Consider the following 6,000-nt stretch of genomic DNA (forward strand, 5'->3'; position numbering starts at 1 on the left):
TCAGCATCCCCAGGAAAACAGAGATGATAGGGATCCAATGTACCCAAATTGTGGCTGTATTTTACTATTCAGTCAGCGAACAGGGAAGGTGGTCTGTGACCCATTTATGTTGCTTGCACCCGGGTAGCACTGCTATGCTACTGACCCAAACGTTTCGTCCAGCGAATGCCCCCGCATGTGGATTGTTCTTCCTCGTCTCATATGGTGTGTACCTTTTCACTTCAATTCCAAGCTAAATGAGCTTCTTCTAAACCACCTGTAACAGTGATCACTGTAATTAGGGGTCAGACTGGACAAACAATTGGCCTGAGCACCAAAATAAAGATGACCCCACCAGAGGATGAAAATGTGGCCCATGTTTGCAAACTGAGTACATTTTGAACTTGTAAAGACACGCTGTATAAGTGTTTGGCAAGGTATTGAAGACTGCATTGATTGTAGCTTGCTGCAGGAAGCGCGTTTTTTAATAGCAGGTAAATCAACAGTAAAAACAGCCCAGGAGACCATGAAGCAGGTCAACAATCCTGCACACTGACCTGTCAGACCAGCCCATAGGGCACTGCCTGATTGCCCTATAGGCCGTAATCATCTGGTGACTCAGTTACTCTTCTGCTGCCCACTGTGTCTCGCTTCTGACTTCGGGCCTGATTCACAAAGGGCCTCCGCACTCGTGGCAGATGCCCGCAGTTGTTTGGGGAGTCTCTCCACTCGGGTGGAATCTCTGCGATGACTGTGGAGATTCCATCCCCAGTGTGTAGACTCACCCACAACTGTGGGTCTTTGTCACAAGTGCAGAGGCCCTTTGTGAATCAGGCCCTCAGTGTTCTTAGTGACAATAATGCTATATGCGTATTGTCAGATCTACCGCAAAGCTGTGAAGGGGACCCAATCATTACCCTCCTGGACTTTTCATAGCCACTTACCTCGTATCCACATATCCTCTTCGGCAGAAACACAAAGCTGCTGCCACCCTTACATTTATTTCTCCCATACCTCATTATTGAAAACTGATGATTACAGATACATATATTAGTCACACACCTCACCAATGGTGGTGCCAAATGTACATAGCACTTCTGGCTACTTCTGAACTGCTAATATCCAGAAGCGTAGCAAGAATGCTGTGGCCCCTGGTACAAGCCAGGGAAATGGCCACTTTGACTACTGTATAAAATGCAGCAATCATCAAGGTTTCATGGGCCCCTCAAGGCTCTGGGCCTCGGTACCACTGCACCTGCTGCATCAATGGTAGCTACTCTCCTACCAATTCCATTTAATGTATATATCGGCTATTTGCTGTATTGTTGTCTGGCTGTTGGCTAGAGCGGTTGACCTCGAAGATGGGAACCGGGTTGGCAGGAACGCGCAACATCCTGTGATTCTGGGTAAATCACTATCCCCCAGATTCATCAATGTCCCGATTTGCGAGTCCTTAATAGTGATTTTTAAGGAATCGCTATTAAGGACTCGCAAAACGGGATTCATGTAGAAATCGCAATATTATTTGCGATTTCTACAGCTTCCTTATTTGCGATTAGCAAATTGCTAATCGCAAATAAGGATGCGATTTCAAGGGTGCCAGGGATGTCCAAAGGACACCCTGTAGTGATCCAGCGGCCTATAGGAAATATGTCATAAGCCACGCTACCCAACTTCACAATATTCACCATTAATCATAAATCAATCACAAGGCCCATAAACTAACATGACATATTTTGACCAACTGAATCATGTGACCTAATTAACCTATTCACAACTATATTCATTTATATACAAACGCGGTAAATGAATTTCATCACACTTTACAGATCCTACAAATTAATTAAGCCACTATGGCGATAAGATCTTGCTAATGGTAACCTAAACTCATGAAATAACAAGACCAGCTTGTTTTCCAAAGTAAAGTTTTATTAAATATATGTTTAGAAAATTAGAATTAGCATTAGAAATCTTTATGAAAGCATTTTATTAAAGTATTTGTAAATGGTAAAAACGATTTTAAGAAAAAGCAAAACATTTATTCAGATAGTAAATGACAGTTTTAGCATCATCATATTCTAAGTCCCTAACTACACTTGCTATATTAAAGAGTAAAGAATAAAAGTCTTTTTAAGTCTCTTACGTGCTCCAAGAGAAATTCGTCTGCACGACACGCCCATCAAAAGGTCAGCAAGAAGCAGCACTCTCTTCCACGGGGAAGAGTTGTTATACCTTTCTACACTAAACTAATCTAAGTAAAAGTATATTTTTCTGCTAAAGTCGGAGTCCCATTGGCTGTTAAGTGACAGGCATCATGTCACCACATTTTTTTAGAATATCAGTTCCATCACTTTCTTAGAGTCCATTGTCTCTAGTTTTCGAACAACGAGGCTTCCTCCAGTTTGCAACATTAACCGAAAGAGAGTCATAACTTCCTCGGATATGAAATTATCACACACTCCTCTGCGGGTTCCTGGCCTTGGCCTTGCTTGACTAAAGAACAGTCAGCACATCGAGTTTCAATTTGCATCACGACAAAATGTTTCAGCAGAAGGAGTTTTTTTCCATCATGGACTCTCTCTTGCTCCGAGCAGAATTTTGGCAAACACGAATGCACTAGGCCCAGAATCACTTTTTACGAAAACTATTATATAAACAAACACAAAAGAATAATTAATGCAAGAAATACAGTTCGTTCTGTTGCCACCCACCATTGCTAATAATTAACCCATTAGTCTAAATTACCTAGCTGAAGCACACAAATAAAGCAGCATTTATATCTACCATTCTTCATTTAATCCAGGAGGATTCTTTATTCACCTGTAAAGAGTAAAGTGACACCACATAGACAAGAAAAGCAAAATAAGCACATGCCATTCTTTAAGACAGCCGCTATTAGTCATGACACAACAATAGACAAGATTAATTTATTATTTTCCACATACATGAAAATGCAACGTAATGCACGTTTATGAGCACACATGTTAGTAACCCTCGTGTTTTCTCGTGTATGCAACTCTTAAAACTAAGTTGAATTAATACACACATAGCACAAATCGTTAGCATAATTAATTCAGTTATGGAAGTGTGACTTCACGAGCTGAAATGAAAACATTTCTGAAACTAGCTCCATCAGTAGCACCCCTGAAATGTCAATGTAGACTGATGTTGCGCACACGCATGTCCAAAGGACATGTGTGTGTGTAACATACAACTTAGAAAAATGCACTAAAGTAAATTTTTCTAAGTTTTCGCTATTTACCACGAAGTCAGACTTCGCGGTAAATAGCGGCAAAAAATAGCGTATTCGCAATTTTTAAAAGGTTCATGAATAGCATTTAAGGAATCTCTAATTGAGATTCCTTAAATGCGATCGCAATTTGAGAAATCGCAATTATTTGCGATTTTTCAAATTGCGAGTTCATGAACCATTAATTGATTAATCTAAAATGCCATTTTTGCGGGCGCAAACGGCCGAATTTTGCGACTCGCACCGTTTGCGCTCGCAAAAATGCTTGATGAATCTACCTGTATATCTCTCCGTGCCTAACAAAAATGAATGTGTCCTTGTGTAACGCAACAGGTGGTCATGTAAAGCGCTCTGATACCTTCGTGTCGAGTTCACGCGATAGCTCCAGCAGTTCAGGAAGGACGTCAAGACCTGGCTGGTCAACCAATAGGTACAGGCAGCATGATCTCACAGCGCCTCGAGACCAGCATGGGTGAAGCAGGAGCGCTATATAAATCCTGATATGATAATATGATATGATACATTCATCCCTGGCTTGGCTTATTACTGTGCGTACCATGCGGTATATCAATACTCATGCAGGCATTTTGAAAATCTTGTTATCAAAATGAACTTCTGTAGTGCTGCTGTCTGCACCTCTCGAGGTCCAGCAGTGCTATATTAAAACTAATACATAAACATAAACCTTAGACCTCGTCACGGGGTTCACGCCCCGGTTTCCTGGTCCCACAATAAATCCTTAGAGCAGGGGTACTCATAGTACGGCCCGCGGGCCGGTGGCGGCCCGCCTGGCCTTAATTGGCGGCCCGCGGACCCTGTGCATGGATAAACTTGAACATTAAACAGAGAAGATGGCCGCAGGCGCATACGTTGTGAATACGTATTGAATACGTATTCACAATGTTTGCTCGTGCGGCCGTCCTCTTTACTTTTGATTGCCTTTCATTGGACTGCGCCCCTGTGACGTCAGCCCCGGCACCCGGCGCGAAGCACAGGCCCTTTAAAAGTCAGCTGTAACTAGCGCTGTTACAGCTGACTTTTAAAGGAGCTTCCTGTGTCCGTGGTGACGTCGACGACCCTCTCTGCAGCAGCCCCATTGCTGCCGTAAAGTCTTTTGCTTTGATTGGTGAGTGAACCATAGTCATATTGTGTGAGGGGTGGGCTCGGGTGAGGGGCACCTCAAGGTGTGAGGCCCGTGCATGAAGGAGTGTGTTGTCGAGGGTGGGGGCGGGGGGCACCCCTCAGCTTTATTTAGTTACTTAGTTATTTATTTATGCATTGTTTTCTCGCGCGGACTTTACCCGAAGGTGTCAGAGGCCTCACAATATGAACAGAGCTGATACATGAGCACACTTACGTGTGAACAAATTATAAAAGCAAACGTTACATTACATGAGGCAAAAGTGACAATAGCGAGCAAACAAAATACAAGAGGTAGGAAACGGTGCAATACAGGAGGAAAAAGTGACATGTGTGAAGGTTACAAAAGCGTACAAAGTACACGTCACGGTATAATACTGCAATATCAATTCAATTCATAATCTTTATTCGGTTCTTAAAAAGACACCATAAAAGCACATCCACAATATACACACAAAATATTTTTTAAAAAATGCAGTTTCCTTTAAAAAGAGATAAATTAGCTAAAATAGTGATTCATCGTTCAATAGGTCAGTGGGGAATGGGGAATCATTTTTCCTGGGGTCAGTTAATGTTAGAGTCATAATTCTCTGGTGTTCCGTAATCTTAATGCTAACCGGATAAAGTTTATAGTGCAGAGTAGAGTATGAGCGTCTCCAGCTTCCTGCAGAAACTTCAGGGCCTGTTTTGCATGTCTAAACTTTAGTTCTTTCAGAATCTCTACCAGGAACCTACGTCTGGGTACTGTGTAGAATGGGCACATTAAAACAAAGTGAAGGGTATCCTGCGGAGACCTGTTGTCGCAGCCGCAGGTACCCTTCTCCTCCACTGTGTGGGTAAACCCAGCAGGAACCGCAAATAGGTGGTGAAGCATATTAAGTCTAAAGCGGGTCATGTAGTAACGATCCTGGGTGTTATACATGACCCTCAGATATGGCTCCATTCCTTGCTTTGGTAAAAGTTCACAGTACAATAAAACAGTAGGTTTAAGCCTTTCATTCTTGGCTCTAATTGTCCGTGACCGTTCTGAGAGGAGTTTTTTTGTCATGATTTTACTCTCTCCGGTTAGGGATTCTGGTGAGTTGAAAAAATCTGCGCAATCAATCTCTGCAAATGATTTCTTAATGTACTGCAACCAAGGTATGTTGTGTCCTTTATCACGTTTGAGGCAATCCAAGATGATTTGTCTTGTTAAGGACGCCTCCGGGTTAGTCCATACCTTGATCCATGCCAGGAGTGGTTTGAGTTTGATCTGGTCCTCTATGAAGGATACACCTACTTCCTCATGTATAATATAGGCGGGCACACTCTGGGGGACTTTCAGAATTCTTCTCAAAAATTTATTTTCTTCTGTCTGTATTTGCTGTGCTTTATTGTCTATGAAGCCCCAGACTTCTGCGCCATAAGTTACCTTTGCACAGCAAATTGACCTATACAAGGTTAGTATCTGTTCTGGAGACCACCTTCCCAATCTTTGTCCATACCCCATAATGGCTCCTACTGACGCCGCCAATTTTGTAGCATGTTTCTCTGCCAGGGGTTTAAAATTGAGGTGAGTGTCGAACAGAACGCCCAGATATGAGAATATATTAACCTGATTGATTTTATGTGTCCCAATGTGATAAACAAAG

The sequence above is a fragment of the Lissotriton helveticus genome, chromosome 1_1 (assembly GCF_964261635.1).
Source record: "Lissotriton helveticus chromosome 1_1, aLisHel1.1, whole genome shotgun sequence".
Taxonomy (NCBI): domain Eukaryota; kingdom Metazoa; phylum Chordata; class Amphibia; order Caudata; family Salamandridae; genus Lissotriton; species Lissotriton helveticus.